We start from the raw sequence: 21,791 nt of genomic DNA, 5'->3' as shown, positions 1-21,791 counted from the left end.
AAGGCTAGTAGGAAGCATCATGATCATGTGTACCAATTGAACATTGCAGGGCGTATGTTCAAAACATTCAGTTGTACATTTGTGCACAAAATCATATAACTACATAGTAATTGCTTGCATATAAAATTAATCAGTCTGGCAATTCCATGCTTCAAGTCTGTCTCTAAGCGCTGGTCTACACTAGGGCTTTATTTTGACATAACCCACTTAAGGTCAAATTTATAAGTGGAGTGTCCACATTACTGAGCCTGTTATTTTGAAATAATGGGCCACTTATTTCAAAATCTGTACTCTTGCTTTTCTAGGGGAATAACATTAATTCTGAAATAGCATTAGTGTGGACGCTCCAGTGCCACTATTTTGAAATAATGACTCCCCAGAGTAATTTGAACTAATTAATCCCCAGTGCTTCCTGGGACTCTAAGTCAAGGTAGTGTGTCCTCATTAACAGAGCTTGCCTCGATCTACTTTTGAGGCTTCCCCATACTGGGGACATGATATTTCAATTTTGTAAAATTAGGAGTTAAGTTGAATTTAGTTATTTCAAAATAGTTTTCTAGTGTAGACGTGCCCTAAGTGACCTGATCCTGCCAATTATCAGGCAAAGCACCACTTATTCATTTACAGTTATGCAAAGGTCTTATCATTTATGGCTCTGTGAATTTTTACAATAAAAAAATTCTTCCCATGCAAGCCAGCCAAAACCACTAAGCCTAGAATAATATGTGCTTCTCATAGCACATTCACTCATTCAGGAATATAATACCCTTTAATGTAACACCTAGCCAGAAACTTAAGGGAAAGATTAGCTTTTAACAAACACAGTCTCTGCAAGGCAAAGGAAAGAAGTGAGATATAGAGTCAAGAGCACCTTATGTAAACCATCTTGTCACCAGTTCCCTTTTTTTTTGTTTGAAGCCATCACTTCTAGTCACACTTATTGTGCCTTTCCAGAGGGGCCAAATGAAGCCAATGAGCATTCTGAGTGAGTAAGAACTGCAGAACTAACCATTTTATCAGTTGAAATCATCCTAATAAATGGCTGAGTTGAGAAATGTATTTGGATCAACCTACATTTTCCTGATCCAAGGACAGTGCAGTCCCTAAAAACAACTCCTTTGTTTCTGCATAGTGTCAGCCACATTTCTTTCAAATGCCTTTGTTGGCCATTTTATGGAATAGCATTGGTAGGAGCTAAGTAATCTTAATGCCCTTCATTGCATTGAATGGGAAAACCAGATCACATTTTCAGACCATAGAAATGGAGAAATTAGGTACTGCATCTATTCAGATAAGCTCTTTGGGTATGTCTAGACTACATGGCTCCGATGACAGAGCCATATAGATGAGTTTACTAGACAAAGGAAAATGAAGCAGAAAATAATCGCCGCTTCATTTACATCAAAATGGCCACCTCACCGTCCGTGCTGATCAGCTGTTTGGTGGCACAGTGGGGCAGTCTGGACGAGCCGCGGTCGACAAGGGAAGCCTTTGTCGACTGCTCCGGTAAACCTCATTTCATGGTTTCATGAGGCCTCAAGTCATTCATTCAAGCTAATCCTAAATATCAGCAGCAACTGGGTATGTTTTATTACTTGGAGGCGTGTATGCAATTAAGATCTAGTATAATATATTAAGATCCAAATCTTAAGATGGAGGAAAATTAAGTATGAAAAATAAAGAACAAATCTGAAGAAGACAGAAGAATATTTAGGGCTTAACATCCATGAATAACAACAACAATAAATAGCTGCTGGTGCTTGTTTTTAATAACTTGTACATTATATTATCTAACTGAGTCTACATCATGTCATCTCTAGTGAACTCTTGATATATCAATGACACTTGCTTTCCGAGTGATCTAGTGAGACACACAGGCCAACTTCTTGCAGGATGTCAAAAAATAACTGTGGTAGCAAAACCAGCACTGCTCCTCAGGCATTTTGGTTACACTTTAAAAAGAGTGTTTCAAGCATCCTTTTTACCTGAAGGGACAATTACTGGGAAAGCAGCCAGATGTAATGTTCAGTGCATGTGTGGGGGATTCAGGGATGAGATAAGTTAGTCTGTGGAAGCCTTTTGTGTCCTTCTCATTCTGGACTGCTTTGTGAGCTGACAAGGCCCCAGTGAAACTTACTCTGCCCTGGAAGCAGGTCTAATTTACAGCAGTCTCTGGGCTGCTCTAATGGTGACAGTGCTACCTGGAATTTCTGAAATACTTTGTGCTGTGGTCCTGGTGCACTCAACACATCCTTACTGCCTCTAAGCCTGCCTCCAGCATACCACCCACAGCAGGACCTATGAGGGGATTCTTGAAAGGCCTTAGAGCCTGTAGAGAGGAATCATGTGGGTGGATGCAAAACTTTTTGGCTCCTTTTCATTGCTCCAGCCCTTTCTCTCTTCAGAGGGTGTATGTGTTCAGATTTCTCCACTCTGAGTTCTGTGGTGAAAGATTATTAAGAATAATGATTATTTCTTATAGTGAAGTGCTGCTAATGGCATCATTATTGGCCCTTATTGTTGTATAATGTCTCATCCTATTACAACATTCTATCTTTGTCTTAGCAAAGTATGGGTAGAATTGTTACGTAGCGTCTGTTGTTCCTTTATGTTCTCCCATGCTGCTATTCAGTGTCATGTTAATATTCAGTATCAAACATCTTTATCTAAAGCACACTTGCCAAATCCTCCCTTTAAGATGAGGGTGGGGAACCTAAGGCCCAAGAGCAGGATTCAGCCCTTGAGGCTCAGGGCTCCCGCTTCCCTGCTCTTTCCCCGTGGAGCTGGAGCCCATAAAATCTACTAGCCTAGGTCCTCCAAGACTCTGGTGTCCTCCTAGACTCTGTTGTTGTGGTGTGGCTCACAAATTATTTTAATGTGTTGTCCCCTTACTAAAGGGGCTTATGACTGTTTCTGGGAGGATCCTTTGTGCTTCAATCTAGCCCTAGAGACTGCAACTTGCATGAGCCCTGGAGGAAAATAGAGGAAGGGGGCTTGTCCAGGCATGTTGAGAGAGGTGCTCTTGATTTTGGGGACAGAGGATCCAGGCTGCTGTGGAGGAGCTTTATCCAGTCCAGGACCTGTTGTGTTGCAGCTACAGCCTGGGACTGAACGCCTGCGGGGCTTGGATCTAACAGGTTGCTCCAGAGACTGCTGATTGCCCTAAAGGGGAGAGACTCTGGCTATGCCTATGACTGAGGAGGACTGCACATAAACCAGCACACAGGAGGAGGCTGTAAGTAACTCACTGGGCTTTTTGGGAAAGTGCTACTTGGGACAGACCTCAGAGATATAGACTAACTCTGGGTCTAAAGAGAGGCAGAGTGACCAGTCCAGTGAACCAGAACTTCTGGCATTTGGTGGAGCCTGCTCCAGTGGCAGAGAGATTTTGCAGTGCTCTTAAAATAATATCTCCATGAATTGTGCCAACCTGGAGCCATCTCCAGCAATGGTGGGCTGACAGTGCATGCCTGGTGGCTCCTGTGGGCACTGGGGGGACTTAAGCTCACCACCACCCATTCTGGAGGCTTGGGCCTTATGTGTCAGGTCACCGCAGGACTCAGTCCCCACCCCACCTTTCCCAGATGCCCAGACTGCAAAAGAAATGGTGACTCTCCACAGTGCAAAGGCCGAGGCAGATGAAAGGCCCTTCTATAGGACAGCAAATGGTACATGTTGTTGCAGTTTAGTGCATTTAAATAAATTATGTCCCCCTCCATACACACACCAAGCGACACACCAAGGGATTACAATGCATGAAACAGTGTGTGTGTATAAACTGTGCAAAAAAATCAAGTAGTGCCCATCAGAGGTATGCTGACGGTACAGAGCAAGCACATACCTCTGAAAACACTGCACTAATCAGATCCCCCTAAGTAATATTGATTTCTAGTGAGAGCATACCATGGATTACAGCACTGATAGAAAATATTCATTCTTTGAATTTGAATAGGTCACCCTTCAGCGATTGAAGTAACTAGTGGAAGAGTCTCACTTCCCATTTATGAACAGTTGTTTTGATGTTTTTTTAGGAAATGTCTTCTTGTACCTGAAAGAGAACAATGTTTCATTCTTATTTAAACTGCTATTTAAGGCTGTTGTTTGTTTAGGATTCATATTTCTTAGCTGTTAGTTTTTGTATTGACTGCGTAAAACATCAGCACTAAATCTAGGAAGTTCTTTACATGCTGTGTTTAGACCTGTTCTAATGCCCACTGAAGTCAAAGGACTACAGATTAGCTCCTGTTTACATATGCTTTACAAAGACTGTATTCACAATAATAATGAAAATCTAATTTAATGTTTTTGATCCATGACTGAAAATAAAATAAGTATTATATGTTTTTATTTGACTCTACAAGATCCCAAAGTGCTTTACAAACTTTACAGAATCCCTTCACCTACCACTGAAATACATCCACATCTGAGATTGAACACAGCAGGTTCTGTTTTATATTTCATAAATGTAACTCCCATCTCTGACACTTTCTAGAAGTCCTAGTCTCTATGACTTCTAGACAGAAAAGATCTCAGTAATTACAAGTTGAGCTTCTTTAGTCCAGAACTCTCTGGTCTAGAAACATCCATGGTCCAGAATGATTTTAGTTAGCCCGATGTCCACTTATCATGGGTGTGGCCAAGTTTCCCATGGTCCCATAAAGTTTGTTTTCAGCCACCAATCCTAGCTATCAGTGTTCTATGCTGTTATTTAGCTCTAATTTACCCCTAAATGTCTTTTAACAGCCCAGTTATCAGTAGAAGTGTTGGTAATGCTGCTAGACTATATCGATCTCCCGTGATCCAGAAAATTCTCTAGTTCGGAACTGGTTAGGTTCCAAGGATGCTGAACTAGAGCGGTTCAACCTGTTTTAGTATCTTCTATTGGGCATAGATATTAAATATTGTATTAAAAGGGAAGCTGGCAGCTGTAAAACCTCGAGCTAATACGTAATCTGATTTTCAGTGGTGTTTAGCAAAGAAAGAAATAGCTATTACTGTATTAAGATCCGGTACTTAGTATTTTTCATTTACGTAGTTCTCTAAATATAGCTTTTGACACTAAAACTCAAGCTTTAGCACTCAAGCACTAAGGTTTTAAAATTTTGGTTTAAATGACTTGCTGAAGGCAAAACATGGTGACAGCGACTCAGCAGGGTGCAGCTCAGAATTCTGAATGCCAGTCTCTTCCTCAAGTGCAGTTCTTCTTTTGGACACTGGAGAATAATAACTGCTCGCTTTCATGTTCAAGCATCTAAAAGTATCTGAGGTGCCTGCTCCCTAGAGCTTTCACATTCACAATTTTTCTCTGACTGCAGGAGCCTAGGAGCAGTTTTTACATTTGCTTCCAACACGGGCGTGGTATTGGAAGTGAAGTAAGGGTTCCATTTTTACCACTTTTCTTTGAGGGTGTTCAACAGCTGTTGAAGCCATGGGTTAAATGATTTGAGCCCTATATCTTTCATAACACTCCATAATGTTGCATGTGTGTTGTTTTCTATTGCCACAGGTCTTCATTTAGCATTTGCAGGGAGATTTCCGAGGGCTCATTTTTTTTCTTGGTAACATGCCATGTTAATCTCAACTCACAGTTTCATCATTCATGGGAAGCTAGTTCCTTGTTGATTGGCACTGTTCTTTGTTCTGTATGTGAGCGGATCATCTCTGAGTCATTGTTAACACCTTGCTCACCTCTGTGAAAGAGGGAATATGGCATTTTCTGCAAATGCTTTGATGGTTTATTTTCCTCTTAAATGTTTACTATCCTTTCTTTTTTCATTTCTTTGTCCTTTGAGGCCTTCAGCTGTGAGATTGAGTCATCTGTTTTGACACTCTGTGTTCTCTCTGATGGTACTAAGAGCTCTCCTCAATTTGTTACCATAGTGGCCTCAGCAGTGCAGCTTCTACAGATCAGTTGTTTACATTATAAAACTAATATAAATTATAACAGGGACATTTTAATCATCATTGATTGGAAACCTGCTGCAAATTTTATCAATTAGGCGTGTTTATGTATTAGAAGAAAACTCCACGCTCTCCCTTTCAACAGTGACTGGTGCAATTTGTTATTTAGAAGAAATGTGAAGAAATACTTTCAAAATACATCAGCTATTTAGGATTTAAAATATGTACATAGTAATGAATACTCCAAAATATTAATATTTTGATTTTTATTAACACATGGAAGGGACATTTTGAAGATTGTTAGAGCTTTAAAAAGTGCCTTTCATTGACGGAGATCTTCTATTATACTCAAGAATTTATTTATTTATTAAATCTATTTATTTGTTAACAGTGTAACAGGCCATTCCTTCTCTTGCCCCATGTTGCACTGAACAGTGATGTGAATGGAAGATGCCCCTCCCATGGTCAGGGAAGAATAGTAATAGAGATGTAGCTGTGTTAGTCTGATCTTTCTGAAACAAAAGACAGGACTATACAGCTGATTCTTAAGAGATTAGCTCTGAAACACAAGGTCATGTAAGGAGTGTGGCCCCTGACATAGGTCCTCAGATCTCATGTTTTCCCCTTTAGTTGAACTTCACCAGTTCTGCTACATCCAAGGCCCTTTTAGGAATGGGTGAAGATTTTCTCCTTTCAGTAGACTGAATTCTGTCCTCTAGTATGTTTATTGAACAGCACATATGATTTCTTAACATATATGCATCAGAAAAAAAGGCAACCTTTAAAGCTCTGTAGATAGTGATTTCCCTTGAAATCTTTGAAAGTTCCCATTAATTAAGAAGGTGATACTATCTCAGTATTTACTTTGTTCACCTGGCCTCCCTATATTAGTACAGGGAATACATATGGCATGATGAAAACCGAGGTAAAGGTGTTTAGTTATCTAAAGTAATTGGAGGGAAATCACTGAGAGTGCTAATATTAATTATTATTATGAGCATTAGCTTGTGATCTGCATTAGCTAACCAGTAAATATTTGTTTGCCATTTCCTGAATTATGAATGACAAACTTAATCATATTTGTTGCCTAAAGGGACTCCACTATTACACATCCGAGAAATCAGAATCATACGCTTCAGTTCTCCAGACAATATCTTTCCAGGGGTGAAAAGGCATTGTCTTGAAAAAGAATGTGAATTGTAAATGACATAGGCCAAGCAGGAGCTTTGTAGTAACCGGGAGACCCAACTGAGAGGAAAAGGGTAGGAAGCTTTCAAAGAGTATATCCAAGGAAGGAAGTATAATAACCCATTTTAAACAGGACAAAGGGTTATTCACCTTACAGAGTTTAAAGGATGAACCAGGCAGAGTGCTCTCAACAGTAGTTTTCATGTAACATGGAAGATAAAGTAGGCAATAAAAACTGATTTAAACCATTTAAGGAATGTGGCCTGTAGGTTGGGCTTACTGAAACTTTGGATCAGATACAAGGGTATTTAAGAAAGTAGATGTGACTAGCAAGAGAAACTTCCAAGTCACTGTTTTGGGCTACACATTCCGGATCTTCAGCCCCTTAAATTGTAAATCCCTTGAGCTTTGAACCTGATTCTGATTTTTAGTAAGACCATCATACACATCACTTTAAAGTGGGTTTAAATGGGACCATTTTTACTGGAAGAAAGTTAGAGATGGTCTTAATGTACACAAGAATTTGGGGGGAGGTGTCTTTTTATTTTGCACACTTAGGGCAATCTGTATAGCAGGGCTAAAGCCAAAACAAGCTATACAGATTGAGCTATGTCAATTGAATAGCTTATGTGAAAATCGCTTATTTCGGCTTTTGGTGCTATCTATGCAGCAGGAAGTCGAAGAAAGAGTACTCTTCCTCTGATTTCCCTTAGTCCTTGTAAAATGAGGGTTACAGGAATTGGAGTAAGCAGTCAACCAGCTTGACATTATTTTGACATTATGTTGAAATAACTGCTTTTAGTGTAGATGCGGACAATGTTATTTACAAATAACATCACTTATTCCAAAATAACATTGCTGTGTAGACGTATCTTTATGATACTAGAAGATTAAATTAACATATATACTTCATACTTCCCTACTGAGCAGGGCTGACCCGAGGTATTCTGGCGTCCTGGGCACGGGCGTACGGTGCTGCCCCCGGGCGCACAGTGCATGCACGTGCCCGCCCATGGGGAGCGGGCCCACCCCCCTAGGGTGCGCAGGTCCACCCCCGAGGTGCACGGCGCATGCGCAGCCCAGCTACAGCCACTGGCACACAGGCTGGGGTCTGCCCCTGGGGCGCAGGGTGCAAGCGCAGCCCAGTCCCATCTGGCTGTCACTGCTGGCGTGCACGCTGGGCCATGTAGGGCCCTGCAGCCGTGGGGGGAAGGGCGTTGCTGGCCGGCACCGGGGGGATGCAGGCAGGCTGGTGCTGCGGGAGCCGGGCACACGGCACCTGATGGCAGCTGTAAGGATGCCGCGCGCCCCTTACAGCTGCCATCCTGCATCCCCCATTGGTTGGTGCCCTGGGCAGCTGCCTGGCTCACCCATGCCTCCGTCCGGCCCCGCTACTGAGAACTCCAGTTAGCTAGGAGATTTCCCAAATTGTCTATTTTCTTTTTAAAGCACTGTGTATCTGATATTTTTGACCAAAACACAGGCACTGTAAATGCTTTGATTAGTTTAATCTATATCTCCACGCTAAACAAGAATAGAAATTTTCTGATTGGCTCTAAAATAGTTCTACTGAAATAATTTCCTTCATTCCTCAACAGCTGCAGTTTCTCAAATGAGCTTTTCACTCTTTGCTGATAAAATAACAGCTTTGTTGGACTTGCCACTTGATACTTATGTGTTAGGCTTCAACTAGATTTTCTTACTTTTTGTTAGAAGCATGGTAGGGAATTAATACAATAGAGGTTACAGTTACTTGTAGGGTCATGGGAAACTTCCTAAGACAAAAGGCACAGGGAGCTATGTAAAATGTACGTGAACAGAATAGTATCCCAGGATGATAAAATACTAATGTTTTATCTTGTAGGTGCAGTGGTTGCCTGTAGTGTGTGTTTGTGTTTGGGGGTTACTTGCTAGTTGCCTGAAAGAAACTGTGTGCTGAGCTTGTGTTTGTCTGTCTGTCTGTTTGTTTGTAGATTCAAGTGCTGAGCTGTTTGTTTCAAGGACCATGTGCTGTGCCGGCAATTGGAAACTGTGAGCTTCTAAACGAGGATTTAAAATCTAGAACCGTCTGTTCATTGGTTGAGCCTTAGCCAGGGGGCTGGTCTATCAGGAAGGCCAGGGCTTTATAAAGTACATGAGTAAGCGACCAGGGAGCTTTTCAAACACGGTTAGCTAATGGAGTTTCGAGAGGAAGTTCTGAAGGGGAGTTGGAAGGGGGTGAGGTACACTTGCCATTCTTTAAAACCTTTAAACTAAACTAAAACCAAAACTTCCTGATTTAAATAAAAACCCTATCAATAACCTAGGTAGCTGTAGGAGAGAATGCAAGCAGAAGCCCAGCAGCACAGTGGGGGCTATCTTGTTTATTACACTCATGCTGCGTCTAGATTGGCATGATTTTCCGGAAATGCTTTTAACGGAAAAGTTTTTCGTTAAAAGCATTTTCGGAAAAGAGCATCTAAATTGGTACAGACGCTTTTCCGCAAAAAACACTTTTTGCGGAAAAGCATCTGTGGCCAATCTAGATGCACTTTTGCGCAAAAAAGCCCCAATCGCCATTTTTGCGATCGGGGCTTTTTTGCGGAAAACAAATCTCAGCTCTCTACACTGGCCCTTTTCCGCAAAAGTTTTGCACAAAAGTGACTTTTGCCCAAACGGGAGCAGCATAGTATTTTCGCAAAAAGCACTGATTTCTTACAGTAGGAAGTCAGTGCTTTTGCAGAAATTCAAGCGGCCAGTGTAGACAGCTGGCAAGTTTTTCCGGAAAAGTGGCTGATTTTCCAGAAAAACTGGCCAATCTAGACACAGCCTCAATGTAACATGTATGATTACCTGCCCTGTGGGCAGGTGGCATATGTGTGCATTCGGTGCAAGGAGCTCCTGGCCCTCAGAGGCTGTGTATGGGCTTCAGAGGCAGGGTGGCTTAACTGGAGGAGCTAAGGGAGGCTGAGAGGTACGTAGATGAGGCTTTCCAGGACACTGTAGAACTATCCCACTTCCAGTCAGGCAGTCCCTGTGCTGTTAAGGAGGATGAAAGGCTCAGGGAAGGAGAACATTCAACTGGATCAGAGGGAAATGATTCCATAGTTGGGACCCTCCTTCCACAGGATGTTATGGTATCCTCTCACACTGAGGATACATCTCCGGGGGAGGGAATTCCAATCATTAGGAAAAGGCAGGTGTTAGTAATGGGGGATTTTATCATGTTTACATAGATAGCTGGGTTTGTGATGACCGGGAGAACTGTATGGTGACTTGCCTGCCTGGTGCAAAGGTTGTGGATCTCTCCAGACATCTAGATAGTCTTATGTGTGGTGCTGGGGAGAAGCCAGTGGCATAGTACATGTAGGTACCAATGACATAGAGAAGGTTAGAAGAGAGGTTCTGGAGGCCAAATTTAGGCTTCTAGGAAAGAGATTGAAATCTAGGAACTTTATGGTAGTATTCTCTGAGATGATTCCAGTTCCATTCACAGGGACAGTTAGACAGGCAGAACTTCAGGGTCCCAATGCATGGATGAGATGGTGAAGAGAGGAGGGGGTTAGATTTATTAGGAACTGGGGAAACTTTTAGGAAAAGGGAAACCTGTACAGGAAGGATGGGCTCCACCTACAGCAAAATGGAACCAGATTGCTCGTGCTTCAGTTTGGCAGGTATCTACTTGCAAAGATGGGTGTGTTACATTACTATGTGGAGGACCACTGCTAACTGGTCAATTCAATCAGGGTGGATGTGGCCCTATTCCTGACAGTTGATAAGAAGGTGTGAATACCAAAAGAGGTAAAATTACTATCTGTAGTGAGCTAGCCACTCCCAATTTCTATTCAGAGAGCAGATTATCATCAACTGCTGGGAAAGGGCCACATCCATCTTGACTGAGTTGACCTCAGTAGCACTGGTCCTCCCCTTTAGTAATGTAATACACTCATCTTTGCATGTAGATACCTGTCAAACTGAAGTTTCTACTTCATGCATCTGTATGTCACAAGCTGGCAAAGAATGGTAGGGGTGGATCACTTAGGCTATGTCTAGACTGCCCCTCTTGCACAAGAAAATATGCAAATGAGGCAAAGCAGTGACTAGTGCCATGCCTCATTTGCATACTTAATAAGCCGCCATTTTGTGCAAGGGGCTTTTGCTAAAAAAGGAGCGGACTACACGGCTCCTTTTTGCACAAAACTCCCCTCTTGTGCAAGAGCCATTCTGCCGCTTTTTTTCAGGCAGAATGGCTCTTGTGCAAAAGGGGGAGTTTTGCACAAGAAGGAGAAGTGTAGACAGCTTCTTTCTGTGCAAAAGCCCCTTACGCAAAAATGGTGGCTCATTAAGTATGCAAATGAGGTGTGGCAATATTCACCACTTCGCCTCATTTGCATATTTTCTTGCACAAGAGGGGTCTGTCTAGATGTAGCCTTGATGATTACCTGATCTGTTATCCTCTCTGGAACACCTGGTACTGGCCACTGTTGGAAGACAGGGTAGTGAGCTACATGGATCTTTTGTTTGACCCAATATTTCCATGGTATTTTCTTAACTAACTAATCAATGTGAAAAATATTTAGATCCAGGGATCAGAGTCATTATGCAAGAGGAAAGCATTATTTTGTCTATTTTGCATCTTACTGAACTTTAAAGAAAAAACAAACAAGCAACCTTTTCCCACCCCAAATGTAGCTGTATCAAAAGAGGTGTCTTGACCATTTGGAGACTTCTGTTCTACTCTGATCCACAAAAAAGATGCAGAAAGCATGGCAACGGCATGCTTTGCTATAAAGCTATTACAATGAGCTAGAGGTAATTTGGAATCACCATTTGTAGGATGAGATGGTAGTTCAATCTCCTTTATAGCTATTCTGACCTGTTGAGACTGCTAGCCAAAGTCCTAGTTGTGGTGTGGACACTGTATCCTCTGGCATTTTTCAGGGACCACATGTAGTGGTACTCCTTGGGCACAAGTGGACAAGATGTGGCCTACAGGCTGGATCCAGCCCACCACGCCATTTGATCCAACCTGTGGCCCACCCTGCCATACGCCTGCCCCCAGTCCAATCAAGATTGGGAGCGGGGGAGTATGCAAAGTCATTCATTGTTCAAAGCAGCTGGCTGCTCCCTCCCACTTCCAGGGATATTTGGTGCCTAGAGGGAGACACCAGCTGTTTTCAAGAGTGAATGACTTTGCACATTCCTCCGCCTGCAGGTCCTGATTGGCCTAGGGGTGAGGGGGCACACGAAGTCTCCTCCCCCAACCAGGGGTGTGTGGCACTGGAAGGAACCACCAGCTGTTAAAAACAACTAGTGGTTCTGTCTAGGTGTCACACACCCTGACAGAGAGGAGGTGGGTAGAGACTCCTTTACCCCCAGGGCAACTGGGGTCTGGTGGTGGGGGAGCACTCAAAGTCTCCTCCTCCTACCAGGGGTCTATGATATCTAGTGGGCGCCGCCAGCTGTTGGAAATGTCTGGCAGTTCCTGCTATTCATAGTGCACCTCTGGCAGGGTGGGAGGGGTGTGTGTGAGAAACTTCATGTGCTCCCTTGCTCTGCGGGGGAGTGTGCAAAGACTCCTACCCCCAGGGGCACACAGTGCCTAGAGGGAACCTCCCCTTCTGCTTGATACCCCGCCCCTTAAAGGGGCTGGACCACTATCAAAATTGGAGAAGAAGATGCTACAAAAATTATTGCCCACTCCTGCCCTGGGGGAGATTTCTCAAAAGTACTTGCAGGGATTTTGGAGCACAAGTCCCATTGACTTTCATTGCCATGGTGACATTTTTGGCTCTCCTAGTGAGTGCTGAATTCTCAGGCAGAATGAAAGCCTCCATGAAAAGCACAATTCTGCTATACAAGATGTCTTCAGAAATGGCCAAATGGCACAGGAAGTAGACATTACAACTATAATACTCCAGGTAAGACACTTTTCTATGTTAGTAGGGACACACAACCAGTTAACTATTACTTGGTACCTTCTTGAGGGTGGAATAGTACTTATACGGAAGATTGTCAAAAGCACCTATAGGATTTAGCATAAGTCCCGCTAACTCCAAATACTTAATTGGTTGACTGCCCCTATGGATGTTAAACTTTCTTGCAAGAAAGAGTTGCCTGACTCCAGAAAAGGCTTCCCAGAGATAGGTACCTCCCTGCAGGCCAGATTTTGATGCCTATTTCCATTGTAGATGGGACCTGTTTGCATCTCCTATTTGGTAAACTGAGGTTCCCCCTCATCTACTGTGCTGACTTCTGTTGATCCCATTCCTAGGTACTTATCTCTCCCAGTACATTTTATGTATAGTCTAGATGCCTATCTCTGGGTTTATGGATTCCAGTGTTTCTGAAGGCACGTACAAATCCCTTTGTGGCTCCAGCACCTAGCAGGATTGGGCTCATAACTAAGAAATGTGTATTAAGCCTGTCAAAAAATTCAGATTATATGAAAACTGGAAATCTGATTGGGTCTTGATTTAGAGGAGGTCAAACTAGAGCAGGTAAAAATAAAGGAGACTCTGAGCAAGGGCAGACTAGAAAAGGCTGAGGAGAGGACTGAAGAAAAAAACTGCCCATAGACTGATAATTTGAAGAGGGTAAAAGGGTAAGGATTTAGCAAGTATTTTACATGTTGCAAAGAGCAGCAGCAAGCAAAGGAGAACCAGTTATGCCCTTGCTTTTAAGTTGAGCTGAGATATTTGATTTGAAAGTCCTTCCATTTGGAACATTTCAGTGAAGGGTCCTTTGACTCTAGAATACACTTCTCCTCCTTTGGTTCAATAGACTCTGAATTGGTTAACCTGTTGGGAACACTGAAATGTCTCTGGGGCTATGTTTAGACTACACTGATCTTTTGGAAAAACGTACTCAAATTACTTTCTGCAATTTGCATACCTTTTTCCGATAGTTTTGTCGGAAGAGACTTTTCCAAAATTTGTCCTGGCTACACTGGGCGAAATTTCAGAAAAGCCTCCTTTGTTGGAAGAGCCCTTATTTCTTGTGGAATGAGGAAGATAGGGCTTCCAAAAGAATGCATCTACTCTTCTGCAAACAAAAGCAAAAGAGCAGACACGTTCTCTGGACGCGGCAGAGTTTTTCTGTGATACCTCTGGTATCTCAGAAAAACCCCGTAGTGTAGACATAGCCTGGACCTGATTCATTAATGGCTCACACCTTGTGCTGTCATTTATACCTGGGCAAAGTGAGTGTAACATCCATGTAAATGGCTGCCACTTCAGAATTGTAGCTTTTCCACCCCTTCTCTCTTTGCCCTCCTTGCTCTGGAGAAACAAGGCAACAAGAAATCAAGGCAACAAGAACTCAGGGTCCCATCTACTCAACTCGGCTTTTTTTGAGGAGATTAAGGAACCTCTCTGTTTGTTTTTGTGGACTCACTATCAGTTTCATGTTATTCTGAAATATTTATTTAAATTCTGATTATTTATATATCTTGGCTGTGTCTAGACTAGCCAGTTTTTCTGGAAAATCAGCTGCTTTTCTGGAAAATCTTGCCAGCTGTCTACACTGGCCACTTGAATTTCCACAAAAGCACTGACTTCCTACTATAAGAAATCAGTGCTTCTTGCGGAAATACTGTTCTATTCTCATTCAGGCAAAAGTCCCTTTTGCGCAAAGCTTTTGCGCAAAAGGGCCAGTGTAGACAGCTCAGATTTGTTTTGTGCAAAAAAGTCCCAGTCGCGAAAATGGTGATCGGGGCTTTTTTGCGCTAAAGCGCGTCTAGATTGGCACGGATGCTTTTCCACAAAAAGTGCTTTTGCGGAATAGCGTCCATGCCAATCTAGACGCTCTGTTCTGAAAATGCTTTTAACGGAAAACTTTTCTGTTAAAAGCATTTTCGGAAAATCATGCCAATCTAGACGCAGCCCTTGAGTTTATATGGGAGTACTATAGAAACTGAATAAACAACTACACTATCTGGTGTTTTTTCTTTTATTAGAGCTGGAGATCAAACTTGAACCATATTTCTATCTTTTTCTGAAATGTGGGTGTAAGGATTGGTTAGGGAGAATTGTTATGAGCTTTCGTTACTTTTCTTGTGATTCTACTGTGTAACAAACAGTGCTGTGAAAGAATGCTTCCCACACTGACTTTCTATGCACTCACAAAAGAGAGGCAGTCCCTAGAGAATTCTCTTCTTAAGTTTAATGTTTTTTCAGACCACAAAAATCAAAACAGTCCTCAGTACAGCCTCATGTTTTGGAATATCAAGTGAACTTTAGCTATTGCACTTGCTATCAGTGTTAGGCAATATCACTGGGGAACAAACAATTCCATCTCCAAAGGACCTACATCTTACCATGTGTCCGTCTGACAAACCCAAAGAGACTAGTGTCAAACCAACTTCCTCCAAGACTGGTGAAAAATGATTATTGCTAGAAAACATGGATATCTCTAGCTGAGTAAGAAAATGGAATAAAATGTTCAGAATGTTTAATAGTTTGACAAGGGAATGGGTGGACTTTCAAAACTAGACCGGCTGAGCTAGTTTTGAAACACAGGGGACATATCTGAACTCACAGATGATCCAATTGGACTTTTCCAACTTTAAGCTTTTATTGTTTTATCTACAGAAACTCCCTAAAAAGTATAGCAAGAATAGAAGAGACTTACATTACTAAAGTTGAAGAAGTACGGTCTGCAGCAGCAAAGTGATAAGCTACCTCTGGAAGAGCCAAGCAGCTCTGCAAATGAAGCATCCTTCCAGTCAGTGGATTTTAAAGTCAATAATCTTAATCTTTCTCGCTCAGCCCAGGTCTGTTGTAGGTTGATATATGAGTGTGAAGATAAGAAGAGAGATTAATTGTCTCATTAAATAGAGTTCATTAGTTTATATATCGTTTGTATATGATTGTAATCTATGGCTTTTCCGTGAAAATTACACTTTAAAGTCATATTTTTATGTTTTTATGAATCTATCAGCTATTTTTCATGGACTCACTTTTCTTGACCTTTTTGGTTACACAACATGACATGAGATCACTGCACGTTGCTCTCCACATTAAGCCAAAGGAATGTAAAAACAGGTGATCATAGTAAACAGCAAGACTTTAAATAGCTCACAGTCATTGGCTAACTTACGATTTTAAAAGTCAACAAAATGTTTTCTACTTCTTTCTTTTTTAGGTACTCCTCTTTATTCGGAGTCTGGATCACTTACTGTAACACCGATACAGATATTTGTGTCTATATACCTCCAGGGATACAGTCAACAGTGTTTTATAGAAATTGCCACACATAGGGTATCTTCTGTGAATTTGGACAAAAATGGATCCTTAGTGAACTGTGGCAATGCATCATAAATGGTGCACCTCAGTTATGGATTTTTAACACATCCAAACATTTTAAAAAGTGGGGTGTCACTCCAGCAGGTGTTTAAATTGCTGCAATAACCATGGAATATGTTGATGTTCAGATCTCTTTACAACACAAAAAAATGCCATTGATTTTCTAATGAAATACTGTTTGGTAATATTTACTACAAGCAAGAATTGCTAGAGGAAAAGTATTGTTACCACTTTTTTATTTAATGTAACCTTCAAATAATGTTTAGGGCATAGTCATGTACTTTTAGGGTTGGGTTGGGACCTTTTTTGTATCAGGGACCACTGACCCACAAAAAAATCAGTCAGGAGCTGCACATAAGTGAGAAACAAACAAACAAAACACCCCCCCCTAAAAAACCCCAAACTCTCACTGACATGGCTCCTGACTGAGGAGGGAAAAGACACTCCCCACATTCGCTTCACACCAGAGCTGGGGGAGGGGGAGAAGGTGTGCCCTGGCTAGTAGATTTTGTGTGCTCCAGCTCTGTGGGGAGATGGTGAGGGACTGGAGCACTGCCATGAGCTCCCAGTGCTGTGGGGAAAGCCCTGAGCCTTGGGGGCCAGATCCAGGCAAGCCATGGGCTGTATCTGACCCCTGGGCCTTAGGTTCCTCATCCCTGTTTACAAGTATATTCTCTAACTGTTCATGCATTATGAATATTCCAGTTTCTACTATTTAAATATGATACAATGCCCAATACACTACAGAACAATTAAACCTCAAGGAGAAACACATATAAAATAAAAGGATCATAGAAATGAGACTTCACATAATAATCAGGAACAGAAAAATAGGAAAGCTAGTTATTTCCAAAATAATTTTTTGAATCTGAGGTTTTCATCTGTTTCAATTAATTGAGTGACCTTATATAAAATAAAGGTATTATGAACTGTACACACAGAATAAAAGTTAATAGGAAGTAAATCATCAATTCTTAGAATCATAGGACACTAGAACTGGAAGGGACCTCGAGTGGTCAAGTCCAGTTCCCTGCCCTCAGGGCAGGACCAAGCACCATCTAAACCATCCCTAATAGATGTCTGTCTAACCTGCTCTTAAATATCTCCAGAGATGGAGCTTCCACAACCTCCCTAGGCAATTAAAATTAAAATGTGTGTTTTTAACCATCAAATGTCAGAACAAGCTAATTGCCTGTGGTCAGACTGGTTCATGAAATAATGGATACAACTTTGTGAGTGTGTTTTTTTTTTAAAGGGGGTTTGACAGAATTGAGCACAGCAGTACTGCAAAACAGACTTCATATGAAATATTCATTGAGAAACTGAAGCTTCCACTCTTAGGCTGTGTCCAGACTCAGGGGTTTTTTCTAAAAAAGTAGCCTTTTTTCGAAAAAACCTCACCTTCGTCTAGACTGCAGCCGTGTTCTTTCGAAATTAAATCGAAAGAACGCGCCTTTTCTTTTGATGGCGGTAAACCTCAATTTACGAGGAAGAACGCCTTCTTTCGAAAGTTCCTCTTTCGAAAGAAGGCGTTCTTGAAAGTAAATAGGGCTTCTTCGAAAGAGAGCAACCAGACTCACTGGATGCTTTCTTTCGAAAAAGCAAGCCGCTTTTTCGAAAGTTCAACGTGCAGTCTAGACGCTCTCTTTCGAAAGAGGCTCTTTCGAAAGTATCTTTCGCAAGAGCCTCTTTCGAAAGAGGCTTGCAGTCTAGACATAGCCTCAAGGTATGTCTACACTTGCCCCCTAGTTCGAACTAGGGAGGCAAATGAAGCATACCGAAGTTGCTAAGGAAGCGGGGGATTTAAATATCCCACGCTTGATTAGCATATTCGCGGCCGGTCGCCATTGTAAAATGCCGGTAGCCCAAATTAACTCACCACATGTAGACGCAGTAGTCCAATCCAAAACCCTTCCCTCGAATTAACTGTTACTCTTCATGACTGTATTACTGACGTCCGCAAATCATGATTTAAAGACTTCAAGCTATAGAGAATCCACCTTTTAGAGTAGTTTAAACCCGCAAGTGACCCATGCCCAAGGAAAGGCAAACCGCTCCCCTTCCCAGCCTCTGCTAATCTGTCCCAGGTGAAAATTCCTTTCTGATCTCAAGTATGGTGATCAGTTAGACCCTGAGCATGTGGGCTCAACCCACTAGCCAGATATCTGGGAAAGAGTTCTCCATAGTAACTCAGAACCCTCCCAATCCAGTGATTCCATTACTGACCGTTGGAGATACTCAGCATCTTACATATCCGGGTAATAGGTTCAGTGATCCATGAAATGAAATGAGACAAACACACAAGCTGTTCTTATATATTTGTATTTAGGCTACATTTTGAATGAATGGGAAGGACGCAGTCTTTACACATCCATTTAAAGGCACAGTAGCTCAAAAATAAGAATTCACAAAAATATATTTACCCTTTGTAAGACTATACACACACTGAATTGATTAAGACTTATAAAAAATATTTCGTTCCCCTTTTAAAAATAAATTTATATTAAGTTGCACTTGTGATTCTTTAAATTTAAATTCCTAAAGTTGCACTTGTGATTCTTTAGCTGCCACACTCCTGGTAATGTGCCATTATGTATCTGACACGGAACAGCAAGAAGAGCAGTACATTCATTTTGATATCTTGTACAACTGCATACTTTACAGTTATATAAATTTCACTCCATGGTGAGTATGTGTGGGATGGACCTTCTTGAAAAAATGTTCCACTGAGAGGGTGTCTTCAATCATTTCCGATTCATTTCAGTTGGGGGATATCATATATGGTAGTAGCCTTTGAAGAAGCAGTGTTTTCTACTAATGCATTCCATTTCTCTCTCCTGGTGTTAACAAATGAAGTTGAAAACCTATCTTGACCGTATAATTCTATAGTCTTCCCCTATAATACAGGCAGTCCCCGACTTACGCAGATCCGACTTACGTCAGATCCGCACTTACGAATGGGACTTTTCTCGCCCTGGAGCTCACGGGCGGTGGGTCGCCACCCGTGTCCTCCGGGACGAGAAAAGCTTCTCCTGGTCTCCCTGGTCTCCCTGGTCTGCTGGGGGGGTTCAGCAAAGCCGCTGGACCCCCCCCCCCCCAAGCAGACCAGGGACACTCGAGCAAAGCCGCCTGGGGGACCTGGGCGGCTTTGCTCGGGGGCAAATGAGCAAAGCCACATGGGTGGCGGGGTCCCTCTGCCTGTGCGGCTTTGCTCGGGTCTCCCTGGTGTGCTGGGGGAGGAGGGGGTGCAGCTAGTGCGCCCCCCCCCCCCCCCAGCAGACCAGGCTTTTGTTGCAGGACACCTCGGGTAGAGCAGCTGGGGTGCTGCCCGGTTGGTCCTGTGGGAACCTACCAGGCAGCGCCCCAACTGTTCTGTCCCAGGCTCCAGATTCAGCAGCTGTTGAAAGTGATCAGGCTGATTCCAGGAAGCTGGGGGCAAAGCAACTCTGCCTCCAGCTTCCTGTAGTCAGCCCATGGTCAGTTTCAGTGGCAGCAGCTGAATCTAGAGCCAGTTTCGACTTACATACAAATTCAACTTAAGAACAAACCTATAGTCCCTATCTTGTACGTAACCCGGGGACTGCCTGTATCAAAATGAATCTATGATGTTTCTTTGTTCATTGGTGAATGCATAATGGGCTATACTAAGACTTTAATAGCTAGAAAAGTACTTTTATTAGGTCAGGAATTTGGAAAATTCCTCAATTCAGAATTTTTTTTTTAAAATACCCAAGACTTCCCGCAAATCTATACAAGCAAAAGCATAAATCAAAATGTACCTACATTTTTAAAAGTTCAAATACTGAAAATGCCCATGTTTGTATAACAGACATTGCTGTAGTATAAAAAAGTAGTCCAATGTTTTTTTCATTTTTTCCAGTAGTATTAACAGTGTACTAGGTTCTGTACAAACACAAAGTAAGGAATGGTCTCTGTCCCAAGGAGTTTACATTCTGAGAAGACAGGACAAATAGGCAGACACACACAGATTGGGAAAATGAGTGCAAGACACCAGTAATGTAGAAGATAACTAGTTGACTATAATTTGAAAACAAAATGTGTTATTATATTAAGTATTAATTAACTGTATTATTTGAATGTAAAATGTATAGACTATTTCCAAGCTTCAGCCTATTCAACAAGTTAATTTCATGAAGGTGCCATGGTACAATCTTTCAGGAATAATTGGAATACAAAAATGGTAGTGAAAGTGCATTGTGAATGACACAAAGCTCTATAGACATGGCCTTGTGGAAAATATCAAATGTGTTGTGTATTTTATAGAAAAAAAGCTGTAAAATATTATATTGAATAATTTGAGAAACAAGATATGATCATATAATTAAAGATGGTTCTGTAATGTAAGCAGTAAGGCCTACTGGGCCTACTGCATCCAGAACACTGGTCTGTCAGTCCTAGTTTTTAGAACACAACAATTCAGCTGAAGACCATGTAGGAAACTACCGTGAGAAACAGCTGTAGAAGCTAACAAATGACCCTGATACCCTGAAGAACAATGTGCATGGCCTTTGACCGTCAAATAGGCAATATGAGAAAAATGTGGGAGTCCCATTTATATGTGCATAAATTGACACTCATTTTCATGCCCTTTCACAGTCAGTGGAAGCAGAGACTCATCTGGGAGAGGGAGGTATTTTGACATTCGGTATTTGCAAGTGATTCAGTAATGTGGGTATTGCATTTCATCACCTGCTCATCTTTAATTCAGAACAGTGTGGATAGTGGGGAAAGGGGGAGGAACAGCACTGTCAACCATTTAATAGCAATCAGTAGCTGCTCCAGAGTTTGTTTTATAAGCTGACACAAAAATATGTGTATTCAGTAAAACAATCAGTAAAATAAAGAAGTAAAAAAACAAGCTGTAAAAGCAACTGTTGGCATGGCTAGCTATGATTTACCTAAATGCTGTAAAGTGAGTAGGATGATTATTTGGATTAGCTATGTTTGGAAGTGGCTAATGCACCTAAAGCATACTATTCTCATTCCAAATACAACTTCTTTTAATAAAGAGAGGTGAAAAAGTTGGCAATTTATTGTAGATTTATTTTAGCAAACCAAACACAAAATGTTGCACAAAATGTTGCACACTTCAATTCTTCATTTCTCTCACCAGCTGCAGTTTGGGATTCAATCTGAATGGAAATCACAAAATAATTAACTTAAGGTTCTACTGTAGCTATTGAGCTGGTCCTCAAATGCTATAAATAGGAAGGGTCACTGAAGTAAATGCTGCTTTGATGATTCTCACCAGTTGAAGATCTGGCCCATCCTATTGTACTGTAACATAAGGGGGAAGAAATGACCAAGGAGTCAGAAAATTCATCATTTGTTTTATGGAGAGAATCTAATCTTAAAATTCGGTGTAACTAGTAAGTGAAAAGTCTTTTAAATGTAACT

The 21,791-nt window shown here is 41.8% G+C and overlaps 1 long non-coding RNA gene across 22 annotated transcripts in view; it reads left to right on the top strand.

The window, feature by feature from the left end:
* Window positions 1-21,791, top strand: part of LOC149524048 (uncharacterized) — a 241,536-nt gene that overhangs the window by 153,787 nt on the left and 65,958 nt on the right. For 5 of the 22 annotated variants that reach the window (XR_016350022.1, XR_016350021.1, XR_016350015.1 and 2 more), the window contains 3 exons: window positions 3,095-3,235; window positions 15,660-15,792; window positions 16,213-17,722. The exons of 10 other annotated variants lie outside the window; for them this stretch is intronic. This is a non-coding gene — a long non-coding RNA (uncharacterized LOC149524048). Of the gene's footprint in view, window positions 1-3,094; window positions 3,236-9,062; window positions 9,431-15,659; window positions 15,793-16,212; window positions 17,723-21,791 lie in introns of those variants that run through there. 7 more of the 22 variants (XR_016350023.1, XR_016350016.1, XR_016350026.1 and 4 more) reach the window with 2 other exon arrangements.

This window comes from Pelodiscus sinensis, chromosome 7 (assembly GCF_052426305.1).
Source record: "Pelodiscus sinensis isolate ZL-2025 chromosome 7, ASM5242630v1, whole genome shotgun sequence".
Taxonomy (NCBI): domain Eukaryota; kingdom Metazoa; phylum Chordata; order Testudines; family Trionychidae; genus Pelodiscus; species Pelodiscus sinensis.
Note: the sequence above shows the minus strand (reverse complement) of the source record. Positions and strands in the feature narration are given on the sequence as shown.